Here is a 19412-nt window from a genome sequence, read left to right on the forward strand (position 1 = left end):
AGACGGGGTCAAAGATCATGTGGTCCCACACATTGCTGAGAAGGACACAGCAAGTGAGATGTGGGAAACGTTGACCACCTTGTACCAGGGGACTTCCGTTCAACGGAAGATGCTATTGGAGAATCAGCTGAGGCAATACCAGATGCAGAAGGGAGAATTCGGAGGTCAACATTTGGCTAATTCCTTCGTGGGGTTTTTTGGGTTTAGGCCAAAGAGCTGAAATCTCATAATTTTCTGAGCACAAGATGCAGTAATTCCAGCCCTTCGAAGTCAGCAGATAGAGCAGTTTTCTGGGGCACGCAGTTTAATTTGGTGCAACAGTTGTAGTAGCCTTTAGTTTAACATTTTCTCACCTGGGTTTTGTCAAGCTTCTCCATTGAGACAAGCCCAGGTGCACCATTCTATTTTAATATTGTATTTTGCTCCTGAAGAAGTAATAAAATGGCTTAGCAGTTCTCTATTTCCAGTGTTTACATGGGTGCTTAATGTATATTTTGTTTTTCTGATTGCTGGATTGTTTGCATGATTTGTATGTCACTTACATTCCTGTTTAGGATCCTTACACCTTTTAAGAGTACTTAACAATAATGAATTGCAATCTTAGACAAGATAAAATTCTTAGAGATACAAGTGTAAATTTGAACAATATTCCACAGATACCAAGTAACCCAAGATGCCAAATGCTTAAAATAGTCAATCAAGATGTTGATCACAAATTTATGACAATTTAATACTACTTTAGAAAGTTCAGATCTTATGAATATTGTAATAGCAGTGCATAAATGTTAAGTTATGGTATGTTCTATGCTTATAACAGTTTACTTCTTTTTCTTATTATATTCCACCAATTAGAAATCACATGTACATAAAGTAAAGTGCAGATAGAACATTAAACGATCGACAGAAAACAAGCCAAGACAAGAGACACAAGATGTGGCGGCTAGCCAGGGACAAACCCCACAATGTGTGGGGAAACCCTTTGATCAAATCTTCTTTTATCTTCAATAATTCAGCAGAGAGAAATAGTACAATAAATCTGATTCATATCAGCAGTAGCAAACCCTAGATCAGTAGCATCAGCATTAGCGGCTTCATGTTCAAACTAGGGCAGTCGATATCTTGCAAACCGTTTGTCGGATTGACTTCATTCCACCACCAAAAGTTGCGACTTTCAAAGGAGGTTCAGATGAACCTACAGCGCAGTTCCAAAGAGGAGATCTTCTAGGCCACGCAAGTCAATCTTTACTTCTGCAGTTGCAGCTTCAAATTCAACAGCTTCCGGCTTCACATGTGTGAGAGAGAGAGACCCATTTCAGCACAGTAGAGAAGAGACTCATATCTGCGCAGTAGAGAGAGAGAGAGAGATGTGATGAGATGAGTGAGTCCAAATGAGGAAAAATCCTCTTATATTTATACACAACGTTGGTGGGTGAATAGATGCGACTGTTGGGCTTTTGAGCCTACATGAGTTGTAGGTCGGCTTGATAATAATTCCATAATCAAAATAAATTAATATCTCCATGAATACTTATCGGAATCGGATGATCTTTATATCAATCCTACACCTCTCGACGAGAGGAATCTAATAATAATATTATCAGCCATGAATAAGATGACCCACATGAATTTTTGCCTTGGTTGCCAATTTTAACACTCCCTCTCAACCATGGAGAACTTCATCTGAAATCTGTCTATCGGTCGTTACTATTCATCCATCAAATGCACTGCCCTGTACAGCCTGACCCTTGCCCTGCTCTGCTCTATTCTGCCTGTTCTGCTTTGTCTTGTTCTGCCCTGCACTGATCTGTACTGTTTTGCTCTGTTCTGCTCTGCTCTTGCATTGTTCTGTTCTACTCTGCTTTTGTCCGAATTATGAAGAAGAAGAAATGATCGAGGATGTATCATACTGACTCAAAGTCAATCTCAGAGTATGTACCACTGGTCCCAGACCAGTCTCAACCAACCCAAAGTCAGCGTCATAGTGAGTACAACTCCAATGGTCCCAGACCAATATCATCCTCCACTAACTCAAAGTCAGTCTCAGAGTATGTACCACTGATCCCAGACCAGTCTCAACCGACCCGAAGTCAGCGTCATAGTATGGTACAACTCCTACCACTGGTCCCAGACCAGTATCGTTGATCCCAGATCAATGGAGGTCATCCTAGCGTAGGGAGTACGGTAGATACAACGATGCGTCCATCGGTACTACTATGGTCCCTAACTTCATTTCCCTGCTCATTGATCAGATGAGAGGTACTTCCCATGAGTCCCAGACTGCATGGGTAGGATGCCTCGACAGGAGAACTAATCAATCCTGTCCTCACAGGAGAACACATCAATCCTGCTACAATTGCCATGGAGAACACATCAATCCAGGCCTCACAGGAGAACACATCAATCCTGCTACAATTGCCATGGAGAACACATCAATCCAGGCTGCCATGGAGAACACATCAATCCAGGGTTCACAGGAGAACTAATCATCCTGCTACACAGGAGAGTGAATCATCCTGTTCCACAAGAGAGCGAATCATCTTGTCCCACAAGAGAGCGAATCATCTTGTTCCAGTGTGCACCACCAGGGGAGGGTGAGTCACCCTGTGGTCATATGTTGCTCCAGTAGGAACCACAAGCCCTCAGAGCTCCCAAAGCTCAAGGTATGCAACATGCAGGACCCTTGTACAAGGGTTTCTTGTCGACTCCAAGTCGTTTGGGAAAATCACAGATTAGATCTTTCCTCGGGGCTTTGACAAGGCGTATCAACCTGTACATCATCTTAATGTGATGGAGCTTCCTTGCTCATTGACTTACCATATCCCAGATGATGTCTATCTGCTGGAGCAATTGACGAATACGGGATTCCTCAATAATCGAATCCCACCTCTGGTTGTTACAGAGAATCACAGTGGTATCCAATGTAAATCCAAACAGCTCACTGAAGAGCTTTCGCAACCAGACTGCCTCACAAGAAGCCATGCTAGCAGCAATATACTCTGCTTCGGCGGTGCTCAAAGCCACCGACTTTTGTTTCCTGCTCATCCAGGATATCGAAGCAGATCCCAAGGAGAAACAACACCCGGAAGTGCTCTTACGGTCCTCCACATTGCCTGCCCAGTCAGCATCTGTGTATCCAAATAGTCTCACATCTCTGGCAATGTATCTTAACCCATAAGTGATAGTGCCACGAAGATATCTCAGCAGATTCTTGGCACCAATCCATTGTATGTAGTGGGGTTCAACCATATGCTGGCTCAATGTGTTGACTGCAAAGCATATATCTGGACGGGAGTTCACTAAGAACATTAATGCTCCGACGAGTTGCCGATACACGGTAGCATTTCGTAAAACAGGTCCAGCAGCACTACCGCTTAACTTCTTGAAGTCAAGCTCCATCGGAGTAGTTACAGGCTTGCAGTCCACTATTCCGAATCTTTCCAATATCTTCACCACATATTTTCCTTGAGATAGGAAAATTTCTCCTGGCTTTTGCCACACTTCAAGTCCTAGGAAGTAGTGCATCAGTCCTAGGTCTTTCATTTCAAATTCAGAGGCCAGCTCCCTCTTACATTTGTGAATGAGAGGGTCTGCACCTGTTAGAAAGAGGTCATCCACATACAATACCAGTATGAGAGGCTTGTCATCTTCAACCTTAAAGTAAAGGTTAGGATCGGCTTCACTCCTAGTGAATCCCAGCTTCATCAAGTAGCTATCGATCCTCTCATACCATGCTCGGGGTGCTTGCTTCAGCCCATAGAGAGCTTTCTTCAACCTGCATACATGAGATTTTCGATCATAAATCTCAAATCCTTCGGGTTGCTCCACGTAGACCTCTTCTTTGATTGAGTCATGCAAGAACGCAGTCTTGACATCCATCTGATGTAGGTTCCATCCTTGTAAAGCGGCAAGGGCTATGATCGAGCAAATGGTCGTATATCTGGCAACAGGTGCAAATATCTCATCATAGTCTATACCTTCCTTTTGGGAGAAACCTTGAGCAACAAAACGAGCCTTATACTTTTCCGTGCTTCCATCTGCTGCATGCTTTATCTTGTAAAGCCATTTGGAAGTAACAATAGTCTTGTCCAGGGTCTGGGAACTTCTTCCTAGACATCATTCTCCATAATAGACTCATATTCTATGGTCATAGCATCCTTCCATAGTTAATGCTCGATGACATCTGAGAATGATGAAGGTTCATTTTGTATGATCATGCTCATGATGGTCAGGTATCCCTGATACCTGTTAAGTTTCTTACTTTGATGGAAGGTTCCTCAGGGTGCAGCATGTCCTTCAGCATCATCAAGTAACCCCTTAAGCCATGAAGGCCTCTTCCTAGAAGAGGAAGGCTCATATGGAGGAGGATCAATCAGATCCATGGGTTCTTCTACATCAGGCATTGATTCATCATCCTTTTCTTTCGGTTCCCTGGTGTCGGCTTCTTGAGAGCTCCTCAAAGTTGGAAGATTGATCACCTTGCTGAGAGCCATATCTTCGTCAAAGGTGACATCATGACTAATCACGACTTCCCTTTCACTGGTGGTGAACATTTCTTCAGGAGTTTAGGAACCCAATGCTTGATGAGGGCATCGATTTTGTACATATACGACAGTGGTTGTAGTTTCAGCCCATAGAAACTTTGGAAGTCTTTGATCATGTAGCATGGCCCGGACAGCTTCCATCATCGTGTGGTTCTTCCTTCCCACCACACCATTCTGCTCAGGAGTATGTGGTGTAGTAGTCTCCCTCTTAATGCCAACCTTAGGTATGCCTGAGTAAACCAATTGTAATATTTTGGAGGTCTTGCTTTGGCTTGAGGGGAATGGTCCCCTTTTGAGCTTTCCTTCGGCACATCCCGGACATACACCTTCTTTCTCTACTTGGAATTCGGGCATCCCTGTTACCATCTGTCTTACATCGGGTAGAGCTTTGTAATGAAGGTGGGCAAATCTTCGATGCCAAAGTTCGGACTAAAGAGTTGTGTCACAAGACATGACACCTAGCGGACTTCCATCGACCTGATATAATGAATCAACACTAAACCCAAGAGTAAAGCCATCTTTAACATTATTTTTCCATATACATACCTTGCCATTGCTGAAGGTTACCTGTAGCCTATGTCTTCCATTGCCAAGATGGACACTAGGTTCCTTTTGAGGTCAGGTGCAATACATCCTAGAATTTCTAGCCTTCTTGAATGCTTGTCCTCTTCCTTGATTCCTAACTCTCCTCTTACCTTTGCTATTGAATTTGTCATTCCTTTGATTGCCATCAGAGGGATTTCGAGTTGCACCACTGCATACTGTACCATGCTTCATCATGCTGCCCATGTCCATGATTTTATCCATCATAATGCTGCTCAAACGAGTGTGCATCATCATCATGCTATCCTATATGTCCATGATCTCATTCCTCATGATGCTCATGATCTCATACATAGTGACTTGCTTTATCGCAAATGTAACATCGTCATTTTCTTCTAGCCTTAGGTCCAACCTTTCCTTTTGATTTAGTCCCGGAATTATTTCTTTTCTTTGCATGAGAAGAAAAGGCAGCAGGAGGACCTTTAGGCATGGGCATTTCTTGCACTTCTTCCCTTGTTTCTTCTTGAATGCATCTAGTCATTAATTCCTCGAAACCATGAATTACATTATAGTTCAAAAGAGTAGTCCTGAACAAATACCATTCAAATGGCAATCCTCCGAGAGTTGTGAGCGCCATTTCTCTGTTAGTAATGGTTTCCCCAGTAGATAGGAGATTGTTCTTGATCTCGGTGATTCTTAAGAAGTATGCTTGCATACTTTCATCTTTACCCTTCTTGATTTCCCTCAACTTATTTCTAAGAAACAAAACTTGATTTGCATCATTAACTTTAAATAAACTCACCAGCCTGTCGTAGATTTCCTTGGAGGTGTCTAGATCAGAGATGTAGGCCACCAAGCGCTTGTCGATAGAGTCCCAGATGATCTTCTTTGTTTTGACTTCTCCATTTTTCCATTTGTTCCAGGCAGCAGCAGATGCATTTGATGAAGGCTCAACAATATTGCCTCTTACATGGTCCAACACTCCTTGATCTTCAAGGGTTAGATCGATAGACATCTTCCATCCGTGATAGTCAGCTTTCTCACGGAGCTTGTCTTCGGCAGGAAAGAGTGTTGAGGACCCCATAGTTCTTGTAGGATAGCCTTGCCAATCTTCTCTTCAATGATTGCTCTTGCTCTTGCTCGGGCTTTGTCTTCACCTCAGCTCTGATACCAAGTTAAGTTATGGTATGTTCTATGCTTATAACAATTTACTTCTTTTTCTTATTATATTCCACCGATTAGCAATCACATGTACATAAAGTAAAGTGCAGATAGAACATTAAACGATCGACAGAAAACAAGCCAAGACAAGAGACACAAGATGTGGCGGCTAGCCAGAGACAAACCCCACAATGTGTGGGGAAACCCTTTGATCAAATCTTCTTTTATCTTCAATAATTCAGCAGAGAGAAATAGTACAATAAATCTGATTCATATCAGCAGTAGCAAACCCTAGATCAGTAGCATCAGCGTTAGCGGCTTCATTATCAAACTAGGGCAGACCATATCTCACAAACCGACAGTCGGATTAATTTCATTCCACCACCAAAAGTTTTGGCTTCCAGAGGAGGTTCAGATGAACCTACAACGCAGTTTAGATGAGGAGATCTTCTAGGCCACGCAAGTCAATCTTTGCTTCTGCAGTTGCAGCTTCAGTTTCAGCAGTTTCCGGCTTCAAACTAGGGCAGTCGATATCTTGCAAACCATTTGTCGGATTGACTTCATTCCACCACCAAAAGTTGCGGCTTTCAAAGGAGGTTCAGATGAACCTACAACGTAGTTCCAAAGAGGAGATCTTCTAGGCCACACAAGTCAATCTTTACTTCTGCAGTTGCAGCTTCAAATTCAACAGCTTCCGGCTTCACATGTGTGAGAGAGAGAGACCCATTTCAGCGCAGTAGAGAAGAGACTCATATCTGCGCAGTAGAGAGAGAGATGTGATGAGATGAGTGAGTCCAAATGAGGAAAAATCCTCTTATATTTATACACAACGTTGGTGGGTGAATAGATGCGACTGTTGGGCTTCTGAGCCTACATGAGTTGTAGGTCGGCTTGATAATAATTCCATAATCAAAATAAATTCATATCTCCATGAATACTTATCGGAATCGGATGATCTTTATATCAATCCTACACCTCTCGACGAGAGGAATCTAATAATAATATTATCAGCCATGAATAAGATGACCCACATGAATTTTTGCCCTGGTTGCCAATTTTAACACTCCCTCTCAACCATGGAGAACTTCATCTGAAATCTGTCTATCGGTCGTTACTATTCATCCATCAAATGCACTGCCCTGTACAGCCTGACCCTTGCCGTGCTCTGCTCTATTCTGCCTGTTCTGCTTTGTCTTGTTCTGCCCTGCACTGATCAAGTGTAAATTTGAACAATATTCCACAGATACCAAGTAACCCAAGATGCCAAATGCTTAAAATAGTCAATCAAGATGTTGATCACAAATTTTTCACAATTTATACCAGCAATACTACTTTAGAAAGTTCAGATCTTATGAATATTGTAATAGCAGTGCATAAACCACTTCAAATAATGAAACTTGCCCAACACATAAAACACTGAAATTCTAATGACCAACAAATGTAATTCAGTTTGTTTAGTTCACTTTAAGATGATGTATTCAGCAAAATTTCAGATCTGATTTCTTAATTTACAGCAGTAAGTAAAACAAATCAGCAAGATAAAACTGCCAAAAATAGATGGCCTATATGCCCAAAAATAGTAAAAATGCACTAGAACTAAAAAATTTCAAGTTTTAGGGTTTTTAGGAAGTGTGATTCCGAAATTTCAGAATTGATAAATTTATTACAACAGTAAATTAGTGACAGATCAGCAACCCGACAATGCTCAAGACAATCCCCAATATTTCCAAAAATAGTAAAATCTTGTCAGAGATTGAAAATTTAAAATTTTAGCCTTCTTTGAGTGTGAGATTCAGAAAATTGCAGATATGCTATTTTTATTACAACAGTGAAATAGTGACAGATCAACAAGCTAGCAAACACTGAAGATAATGCCCAAAATGTCTAAAAATAATAAGTTTTTGCCAAAAAAACTGAAAATTCAATTTTTTTGATACTTATCAAGTAAATGCTTCAGAAATATTTCAGACCTGAATTTTATAGTTATGCAGTGAATTCCAGTGAGCTAAAAGGTTAGATCCAGGTCAAATTAGAGATGCCCAAGTGGCCAAAACTTGTGAAAATTTAGATTTTGTAATTCTAATTGATTTTGACTACTTAAAACGTAATTTTAGGGCTTAGATATTAATGATTTGACTGCTGTAATAAAATTGAAGCAAAACAAGGGTTTAGAGGTCAAACCCTAGGCCTGAGGCCTTGAAGATCCCACAGTTGAAATTCGTTGAAATTTTGGGATCACGCTGCCACTTGAAAAATGTGAATTTTGAGACCTTAAGCTTGCAAAACTGCTAGTATTTAGCCTTAAAACTTTAGATTAGGGTTTCAGGTCAATTTAGGGCAAAAGAGGCGAAGAAAATGGGGAACAAGGCCTAGGGAGATAAATTTGCGGGGGTAGAAGGGCTAGGATGATGGTTGAAATGGCAAGAGAAGGCCAAAAACTGAAAACCTCTGTCTCAAAAAATTCTCTTTTCCATATCTGAATTTTGTCATCAAATCTTCAGTAAATATCCCTGCAAAATTGTCTAGAGATTAGGTCTTACCCTCAAGGGCCTAGATCTAGCTTTTCTCTCACTTGATTCCTTGATCCAACCTGAAAAAATGAAAATAAAAACATTCAAACCCCAAATATATACAAAATGGATCTAAAACCCTAACCCAAGCTAGAAAAATAATTTACACTTAAAATTACAAAATTATTTTACAAATTGTATATGGGTTTTTAAATAAATTTTGAGAAAATAAAATTTTCAATATTTTTTCCTTGAAAGAATGGCTAAAACACTTAAGAAAAATTAATGCTCACTATAACCTAAGCAAAAATTCAATCCAACATAGAAATACTAGAAATCCAAGCAAAGTAACGTATGCCCATAGTCTTTGAACTTGGATACCAAGGATTGAGTACCTGCAAACACTATGTATTATCTCAAAATAATAATAAAAAACTCCAAATAGAAAGCCCGTAGTCAATACATACCACAGATCAATGAACAAGAACACCTCAAGTTGCACCCCAAAGTCTTTTATTATAGTAGAAAAAATAGTTCCAGCGGGACAATAGTTTACAAAATGCTTCAACAACAATTCTAGCCAGAGATCAAGATGACTAGAGACTCAACTGACTCTCTAATTTATAGATAAATCCTCCAAATGGAAAAATAATGACTAGTTTCTTTGATCCTTGTCAAAATAATCTTGGTCGTTGATAAACACTTCAAGATCTTTTAATCTTGGCCCTTGATTTTTTATTTTTGAGGAATTTTCGAATTTATCATTTAATTCCATTTTAATTAGTTCAAAATTAATTATTTTGAGCTAATTTCCTCAAAAATTTGACTTTGACTTAACCACCAAGGTCCAAGGGTCCAAATTTTCTTGAAAAATACAATATTCCCTTGGTGGAGGACCTTTAAAAATTGATTTTTTTAAAACCCACGAATTTTCCCATTTGGAGAATTTATTTTCCTAAAACAATTTAATTTGACTTTAATTAATTAATTTTCTGGCTTAGGATTTATTTATTTACATAGAAAATTAATTAATTTACACATGGGGGGATTAATTATTTTTCCAACCCTTTAATACATATGTTTTCATTTACAAGACTCAAAGAGGGAATATACATTCGTCTTAAACCCTCAAGAGTCAAGACACATAACCCATGTGTGACACAATATGATCTAGTCAATCAAGTGATTTGTAATACAATAATTAAGCCAATTAGCTTAAATTATTTCCAAACCACTTTTACATCAGTGTTGACTAAAACACTATGACTCACCTGATAATTTGACAATAATTTCACCCTAGGGTTTTAAGTTGGAGGGAAAAAACTCTTTTGATTAGCCGTGTCGAAAAACACAGGTAATCAGTGAGGTTAAAAAAGCTCCTAGGATAGAATTTGTTATCAAGTTATAGGCTTACCTAGGTTGTTACATAGACTCAAGGTTTTACTAAGAACATTTACAATATGTAACTTGCAGAATGGGATGACCGACACATGGACTATTGATATGTGATCTGATCCTTGTTGAAAAAGTTGTACTTCTGCTTCCCCGAAACTTTGACAATTTGACTGCAACAAGAACAATGCTAAAAGGCCTCTTAGTAGGGCCAAGATATTCCTTCAAATGGATAAGATTTGACGCTGGTTAAAGGCTTAGACAATGTCGAGTTTTATAGAAACTGCCTTAGAGGTTGAATGCTTCACAATCTATCAAGATGTGCCTCAGATTTGGTCTTCAAAGGGGCCAAAAAGTCATGAAATTCCCAACAAATTTTGTAGACAATGCTTCTAGTGGGCTGCTTCAGATCCAACTGCAAAAAATCATGAGAACCCAACGAAAACCCATTAACAAAGATACAACCCAATACACCCTCCAAAATTAGCCTTCTCGTCAAGTTTTCATTGCTCAAGTCTGCAGGTGATTTCAGAACATACTTTCTTTAGTTTAGCGTTCAATTCATATCTTTGGAGATCAAATGATTCTCTTTTTATAGAGGCCATAAAAGCTTCTAGGAAGGGAGTCGACCTCAATGATCCTTGAAATTTGAATTTTCAATTAATTTAAATTTGGAGCCAAATTTTGGGGCCAATTTGCCCTTTATGAGGGAATATTTAAAGTTTAAATTTTATTTGGAGCCAAAACCCCTTGCTTTTAATTTTAAAATAAATTTTGAAACCCTCCACAAATAACCTTTTGCCATAACATTACTTGGTTTAATCTTTCTAGTGAAGTTCTTTCATGATCTTGGCCAATGATAAATTGCCACATCATCCATTTGTCTGGGGCTTTTGACCACAAGGTGGGGCTTCATCTTTGAACAAGTAGATCTCTCAAACCATGAGAGTCCTCGTGATGTGCCACATACCATTGAAATCAACATGACGAGGAGAATCCAATAAAGGTGATATTGACTCAAGAAACCATGATTTGCCATGTCATTTTGGTCAACAAATGTGGGGCATCTTCTAGCGTTGCCTGTGTTGACATCAATGACAACTATATTTCAACACTTATGGGTAGAGGCATGCAACATTGCAGTATTTTTGTAGAACAAGAGTCCACACAGAGTGCTTGGACGAGTTACACTGGAGGAGGCTTTCACGGGAAAGAAGCCTGCCGCTTCTCACTTTCGCATCGTTGGCACCAAAGTTTATTGCCATGTAGTGTTGCGAACATCTCGATATCATCCTGATTTTATCTCGAAATCACGATTTTTTTGGCATAGCTAACGTTTGTCGATTTTTAAAGATATTTTTATGGTATCTTAATTTTGCTGATGTTTGTCGACATTTTACCGATATTTTCCCGATTTTTACGATTTTTTGGTTTTCTCAACCCTTGACGATTTTATCTCGATGCCGATGTTTGCAACAATGCTGCCATGTGTCCAAAAAGAGCAGGATAAAGCTGGAGCCCATAGTTGAAAATGGCTTTTTCGTGGGTTAGAGTGAGACATCTCAGACATATAGGGTGTATATACCATCACTCAAGAAGACAATTATGAGGCAGGATGTCAAGTTTGAGGACAAATATGTGAGGGAATCCTTGGAGCGAGAACAGGTTGGAGTACCTGAGGAGGAGCTACTCACTCCCAAGCAGCGGCCTCAACTAGTATCCATTGATTGAGTCTCAACCTAAGTTGCATGATATGGGGAAACAGGTACAAATTTTTGAAACGGGTACGGGTACGAAACGTGATCCCCCAAGTTTTGGAAATGGGGAAACATGATATATATATATATATATTAGGACATTTAAGAAACATTTTGTGCAATCATAAAGCATACATGATACATTCTTACATTGTGATCAAATTGTTTTGTTTCAGTCGTGTTTGGATCCCAGTCCCTAACGGGGGGGGGGGAGGGGGGGACTTGCACTCCCACTAGTGCTCGCTATGGGGGTCTAGGGAGGGGGGGTGGTGACAGCCACCTAGCCCTCGCCCTAGCGGGTGTTCAGGGGCAGTGCCCCCGAAGCAAAAATTAGATGAAAAATTGCCTTGTAAAATATTATAATTTCATAGTTAATCTGGGTCGTTCATTACCCCAAAATGAGGCGAGACTTTTTATAACTTGCGAGAGACATCTAGAAACATCCACAATATTTTAATCACCCAATAAAATATTAAAAATGAAAAAAGAAAAAAAATAGAAAAAAAGTTTTTTGACGGAAACACGACCATACGACCTTGAAATGCTTTTCACGTCGTACTGGGCCACGTTTCAAGCTCGAGAAACGTGCCAGTACGACCTGAAATGTGTATCAAGGTCGTACCACATGCGTTTCAACGTTTCCATATCGTTTCTTTGAGGAAATGACCCCCTGCCCAACATTTCCTGCAACATAGGTCTCAACCAAGTGTCAAGCGAGCTGCACAACAACATTACCAGAATTCATTGTAGGATGAGGAGAGACCAAGATAAGTGGAGGCAACCACTCAGTTAGTGACTTCTAGCACAAGGAGGAAGAGAGCCAAGTAGGTTGAGAGGTGGATTCAGGAGGCCCAGGAGCGAGTTTAGATCCCTAGCTCTATGTTCAGGCAGAACAAAGGTACACCGATATATGGCTTTTATGACTGAGTTGTTGGACACAAAGCCTTCTTGTTATGAGGAGGCAACCTCTCAGTAGGTTTGGAGGGATGCCGTGGTGGAGGAATATTCCTCCATCATGAAGAACGATGTTTGGGAGATTGTGCCACGACCAAAGTGCAAATTAGTAGTGGGCTCATGCTAGTTGTACAAGGTGAAGCATGGAGAAGATGGTAGTGTGGAAAAGTACAAGGCTAGGTTTGTGGCCAAGGGCTTCTCACAGGTTGAGGACATCGACTATGATGAGACGTTTTCCCTAATGGCTTGTTATTCATCCATCAGGATGATTCAGGCACTGCAACTTAGGTGGGGTGGAAGATCCACCAAATGGATGTGAAAACAACATTCCTCAACGGGGCGGTTGAGGAAGACATTTATGTGTAGCAACTAGGGGGGTTTGAGACCTTCAGTAGAGACACTCATGTCTATTTGTTGAAGAGAGCTCTTTGTGGGCTCAAACAGGCACCGAGAGCATGGTACACTCGTATTGATAGCTACCTTCAGTGTTTGGGCTTCACTAAGAGTGAGGCGGATGCCAACCTGTACTACATCATGGTTGGAGGGATTTTGCTCATTCTAGTGCTCTATGTTGATCTTATCTTGACTGGAGTAGACAACTTGATTCATGATTGTAAGGAAGATCATGCAAGAGAGTTTAACATGAAGGACATAGGGCTTATGCACTATTTCCTCAGACTGGAAGTATGGCAGGGTGATGGAGGAAGGTGGACGCTAGCAGAATAGAGTGAGTAGATGCTACATTGTACATGAAACTCATCGGGTTGTTGATGTACTTAGTCAACGCACAGTTTGACATACGTTTTGCAGTGAACCAATTGAGCTAGTTCATGATGGAGCCCCGTCTATGTATGCCCGAAGAGGACTGCTCTCACGCACCAATGTGCACTCTAGTTGCACGAGTTGGGAATCCAACTACTCGTCAATGTGAGTCAGTTTGGCCGTGGACTTGGCACAAACCGCTCTCATGCCCTCCAACTCCTTGTTTTGCTACATAATTGCCTCTTGCACTAACGCAACCTTCCTTTTTAATGCTAGAAGGTCGGCCTAAAACTGATGGAACTGTCGTGGGCATCTATCACCGGTAAACTCAGTCACTGCTCTAGATACCTCAACAACTGTTGGCACCTCGTCCAGGGATGGCACCCCCTCAACAAATGGCTCTATGCGAGTAGGCTCTATCCTCTCCATCATGGTGTCAACTGGGGCTATCAAACAGGTCTCTAATAAAGGTGACTCCTGCGCCACACTGGGTATATCGACGTGCTCCTCACCATTCTGTGGGCTCTCAACATCATGCTCAACCTCCTCCTCAAGCTCTTGATATCGAAAGCTAGGTCTCCACTAGCAAAAGCGCCCCTTGGTCTCACCCTCTAATTGTCTTTGTCCTGTCTGCTCCTTTTTAGGAGATCTGGTGCCCTGATCTGGTCAACTTTCCCCACACGATGTAGATGGCACACCTCCACGACCTGCTCACCTCCAATTTTTTTTTGTAAGTGTGAGGATGGGTTTGGTTTGTAACCCTCCTCAACTGGGCCAACCTCTCATCGTCCCAATGAATTCTACCCCAGATTTTTTGCATACTGGATTTCCCTTGAGCTATGGGTTTGTCTCCGGTTTCCCCCGTCACTGTGCACTCATGCCCAAAGCTTCCATGATCTTCTGGCTAATTTCCCACAACTGGGCCAAGATCATGCTCTAATACCACTATACTGATCCTAAATACGAATACAAGTGATAATAACAAATATTTTACGCAGCAAATGACAAAAACGAAATATTCATCAAGCACCCATAGAAAAACTACAAATGGAGAACTTCTGAGCCATTTTATTTAATTTCTGCAAGCCAATAGGTGATGGAATGGTGCACTGGGCTTGTCTTAGTGGACAAGTAGGACCAAACCCAGGTGGGAAAATGGCTCAGTTGAAGGCTGCCCTGCTGCTGCACCAATCTGCACTGTGCTGCCCAGAAAATTGCTGCTCAACTGAAGTTGGAATGGCTGGGAAGTGCACTAAAATTGCCCAGAAATTTATATGCTTTTAAGCTCGGACTCCTTGTCCAAAACCCACAAAAACCCAAAAATGGTTTGGCCCGATTTGGACTTCCCAAAATCGACCCCCAAAGGCACTATTCAATCCCTAGCAATTCTACACTATCTGCTGCAAAGATACAGCTTAAAACCCCACCTCCAGTGCTCAGAAAATTATGAAATTTATATTCGGAAAACCCAGTAAAACCCAAAAAAATCTAGAAAGGATTTGGCTAGTTTAGACTTCTGAAATTCAACCCCCTTGGAGCCCAACCTCAGTGGCAATTGCAAAACTCGGCTTGCTAGAAATTGCCTATAAATCCTCCTAGAAATGCCCCCAAAGTGCCAGGCTAACCCTTGCTATCCAATCCCTGACTTCCCGGGTGAGCTCTTGGCCTAAGACACCTGCTCCCTCTGAAATCGGATTTGTTGAAATAGGCCGATGTGTTCCGAATCCGGCGAATCGGACACGATTCATGCCAATTCATGTCTGGAAATCGGGACACGTCGTGTCCGTATTGGGACACGATCGAATCTGGATTGTGTCTCTATCAGACACATCGTGTCTTGATTTCCAGACACAAATCCAGAAAAAGTGACTTGCGCAGCATAAAAAGGGCGACTTTGTTGTTCTTTTTATCATTTTCTCTTCTCTTTTTTGCAATAGGTTTGTTGTGGGTTTGCTCTGAAGGGTTTGGAGCAAGGAGCAAAGGGTATTTCTGCATCTAGTGTTCACATATTTTATGCAACTTCTTGATGTGCCATTTAGTTAACACTCATTTGCTCATTACATTCTAAACTTCTTTTTTCCCATTCAACTTTATGGGTTCCTCTACCAATTTCTAACTTTGTTGGTTTGATCTTATCCTAATCTTCATAGCGAATTACTTTGTTCTCATGGGTATTGTCATTTTAAAAATGTTCTTCAGTCATGTGTTCTTCTAATTGTTGTTTTAGCCTCAAGTTCTCTGTGATCAAGGTTTGACATGGCTTTGCCCTTCCTATTTGGTTTTTAAGAAGGAAACACATATGTAATGTATCATTGTTAATTAAGCTACAAGAACCTAGTTTGCAGTGACTGGAATGATTTTTGTTGTTAATTATTTCATTGCTTTGAATAGTTTCATGTAATGAAATATTTACTACTACAGTTGATAGTATAAGTGTCCTGTTGAAGCATTCAGGTGTAATTTTAGAGTTTTGAATATTAAACACTTCAGAAGTAGGTTATTTGCAGTTGAAGTTTGCTAAACATTGCTTTCAGTTTGAAATTTGATATTTGTCTTTGCTGGTGGTGTTAGAAATAGTGGCACTTTTGTATTGATGTGAATGTTTTGATATTTCTATCAATGAAGGTTGTTCTAAATAATTCACTATTTATGCTATGTAGTTACAACATGTTCCCATGCAATTGTTACATTATCAATGCTCCGGGAGAGAAACGGTAGCTTTGACTTGGTCATAGTGATGTTTATATGCCTTGAGGCTTGTATGCTTATAGTTGTTTTGTTTTTTCTATTTCTATTTCCCATTGGCATTGCACTACCTATGTAACACATTTTGATTTTGATGAATGAGAAAACTACAACTGTCAGTGTCTTTATCTTACTATCTTGCCTTTCTCCTATTGGATCATTGATGAATTGAATATGTATTATGAATTTAGAATTTATCATTTATCATTTATGTGACATGTCACAAATTACAATTGTATTTGAATTTTGTATGTACTATGCATGTTATAATGTTACTAACTTATTTTGTAAATAGTAAAGCTTACATCTAGATGAAGATCTATGTTTGAAATCAATGAATTTGTATCATGAATGAGAATTTGTGTAAGAAATATCTAATTTTTAAGATATCTATATCTATATCTATCTATCTATCTATCTATATATATATATATAGATATAGATATAGATATAGACATATATATTATTTTAATAAAATAATATATAATGTATCCAAACGTGTCCTGTTCCGGGGGGTCAATGTGTCTGAATCTGACACTCGAATCCCCGTATCTGACAGATCCGGAATCCACGTGTCAGGTTACTTAGCCTGCTCCTAAGCTCCACGAAAAACCGCTGAGTGACCTTTGCACTGCCCCCTAGCCCAGTAATTCAAACTGCTGGCTAGCTCTGTTGGCTGTGAAACTCAGCAAGAATGCTAGTCTGTTGCTGCTATCTCAGATCTCTAATTCTCCGGCAAACACTCTGATCTCTGTTGGCCTCTATCTCCCTCTGCATATTCTCTGGCTGCCTAGAAATATGCACTCCCTGCTCTGCGCTGGTTGGTGGTGTTATGTCACTGCCCTGGAATTCCTGAAATCCTTGTAGAACCACCTCTCTAGGGCGGGCACGAATGGCCCCCCGAAGTAGAGGTTGAATCTCCCACTTGAGAGATTCGTGGATGAACAGCCGGTTGACTCAGCTAAACAGTGGAGTGAACAGTCAAGTGATTTTGTTTGCAAGATGTATGAATGAATCCAAAAATGAGAGCTGCTCCCTCCTTATAACTCCTTGGGCTGGGCCCTTCCATCTACCTATTCAACTTTCCCTCCAAGCTATTCGAATGGTCCAATTCGAATTCCCATGTGGGTGGCCCCCACATTCCACTAGCAACCGAATTAAGTCGAATTGCCTCCCAAATCCCTAAGTCGAAAATGATGGGTTTTCTTCCTTAGCCAAAATTGTGCAAAAATTGTGTAGCAGCACCCTGTTACAAATGTGTTTGAGAAGGGACATGTCAAAATTAGATGAGCTCCTTCCAAAGATGATCGCTTTAGTCTCTTGTTCCTTTTGGGCTTGTCTTCACCTTGGCTTGGATACCATGTTAATTTCCCACTGTCCTATGCTGTTACAATCAGTTTAGCCCAATTTTTAACTTCAATTAGCAGTCAATTGAATCTTCCAGTAATAAATAGCAATTGTAGGTAGAATAGTAAATGCAATGTACAATAGAAGACAATCAAGAGCAATAACAAGAGAGACCAAGATTGGTCAAAGACTTGGGAAAAACCCCACAAGGGTGAAAACCCTTTCAAATCCTTCTTCTTATGAGTTTAAAATGTTGAGCAAAGAGTACAATGTTCCAAATTCATCAACCAAGAGTCAAAGTCAATCCTTTGACTATCAACGAAGTCAACCAACCAACATTCAAATGATGAGCCAATAGTCAAATCTGGTCAAAGTCAAAGTCTGCAATTCTGTCAAAGTCAGCAGCAGTCAAATGTGCCTTAACCAGTCCACAAGTCAATGGTCAAAATTCCCTCCAAGAGCTCGGTCAAGAGTCAGTATTCAGCCTCCAATGCTGGTCAAAGTCATCAAGACAGTTTCAAAACACACTGTGAAAAGAGAGAGAGAATCTGCTGTCAAAGCTTCAGCTGGTATGCGGTCAACGCAGGGTAAAGTCCTGTGGTCAATGTGCCCAGAAATCCTTGGTTTTTGTGCCAATAAATGCAGCCTCCTCAAACAGATACAAATCTGGTCAAACCAAGTCAAAAGGTGCCAAGACATTGCTGGTCAATGCTGGTCAAAGTTTCCCAAACAGCAGTAAAACTCAGTCACTAGAAAAGAGAGACTCCTCGTTCGCATGTGTGAAGAGAACCCTGCAATATTTCAGAGGTATGAACCAATAGAGAGAAGAGAGAGATGCTTGATGTGATATTCCAAAGTGATGTGCCTTGACTTGTATGGAGGAGGGCTAATTTGTCTTCTAGGCTGACTTGGACTTTTGTGACATTGTGGGTTTTCACTTTAAAAATACATTTTTCCTTAACTAAATTAAATTCTTCCAAGGGCAATTTGGGGCTTCTCTGGATGAGGAAGATTGTCCAATGGAGGGAATTTATCCCTGAGCTGCCAAATTAACAAACATCATTACAATTGACTAGTTGATGTTATCATTGCGGAGCCCCATAGCATGTGCTTGTTGGATATTCAGTCTTGGTGTAAATGATCATTTATTGGAAAGTTGACTATATTAAGCTAAATTACTTATTACTAGGTCATGTAAATCAGATGTTTGAAAACTGAGAGAAATCGATTTAGTGGAATTGGGTCTCCAATCATACTCCAAATCAAACTACAAGTTTAATTTGAAACAACTTAGACTCTGGAGAAACTGGAGAAACTCAAAATTTAATGAAGTAATGGTTTTACACACATATTCAATCAACATTGCCGTTAAAAAGATCACATTGTGCTACCACAATCCATATTTCAATAAGATATAGATAAAACCATTGCTGAATCTGATATTCAAAGTTCATATTGGATTACCATTGACATTATAACATAGACAGTCATAAACTTATGTATGTAATCATGTTCTAAGGTAATTTAATTCTTTTCTTGATCAGTTACGGTTGTTAAAATGGCTGTCTAAATTAGGGACAGTTTCCTTTATAAGAACTTCAAGAAATAAATCTAAGCTTTTAATTTTGTTTATCATGTAGGCCCTAGGGCTCCATATTCCAAACTTGGACACTATAAGTACAATAGATTTTTCATTTCTA

The 19412-nt window shown here is 40.2% G+C and overlaps 1 protein-coding gene across 2 annotated transcripts in view; it reads left to right on the forward strand.

Annotated features, from left to right (window-relative positions):
• LOC149151548 (DNA polymerase eta-like) overlaps positions 1–19412 on the forward strand; it is a 492067-nt gene that overhangs the window by 163655 nt on the left and 309000 nt on the right. The gene's annotated exons all lie outside the window — the stretch shown is intronic.

The sequence above is a fragment of the Pinus tabuliformis genome, chromosome 9 (assembly GCF_031772625.1).
Source record: "Pinus tabuliformis cultivar Carrire ecotype Pingquan chromosome 9, CPIR1, whole genome shotgun sequence".
NCBI lineage: Eukaryota > Viridiplantae > Streptophyta > Pinopsida > Pinales > Pinaceae > Pinus > Pinus tabuliformis.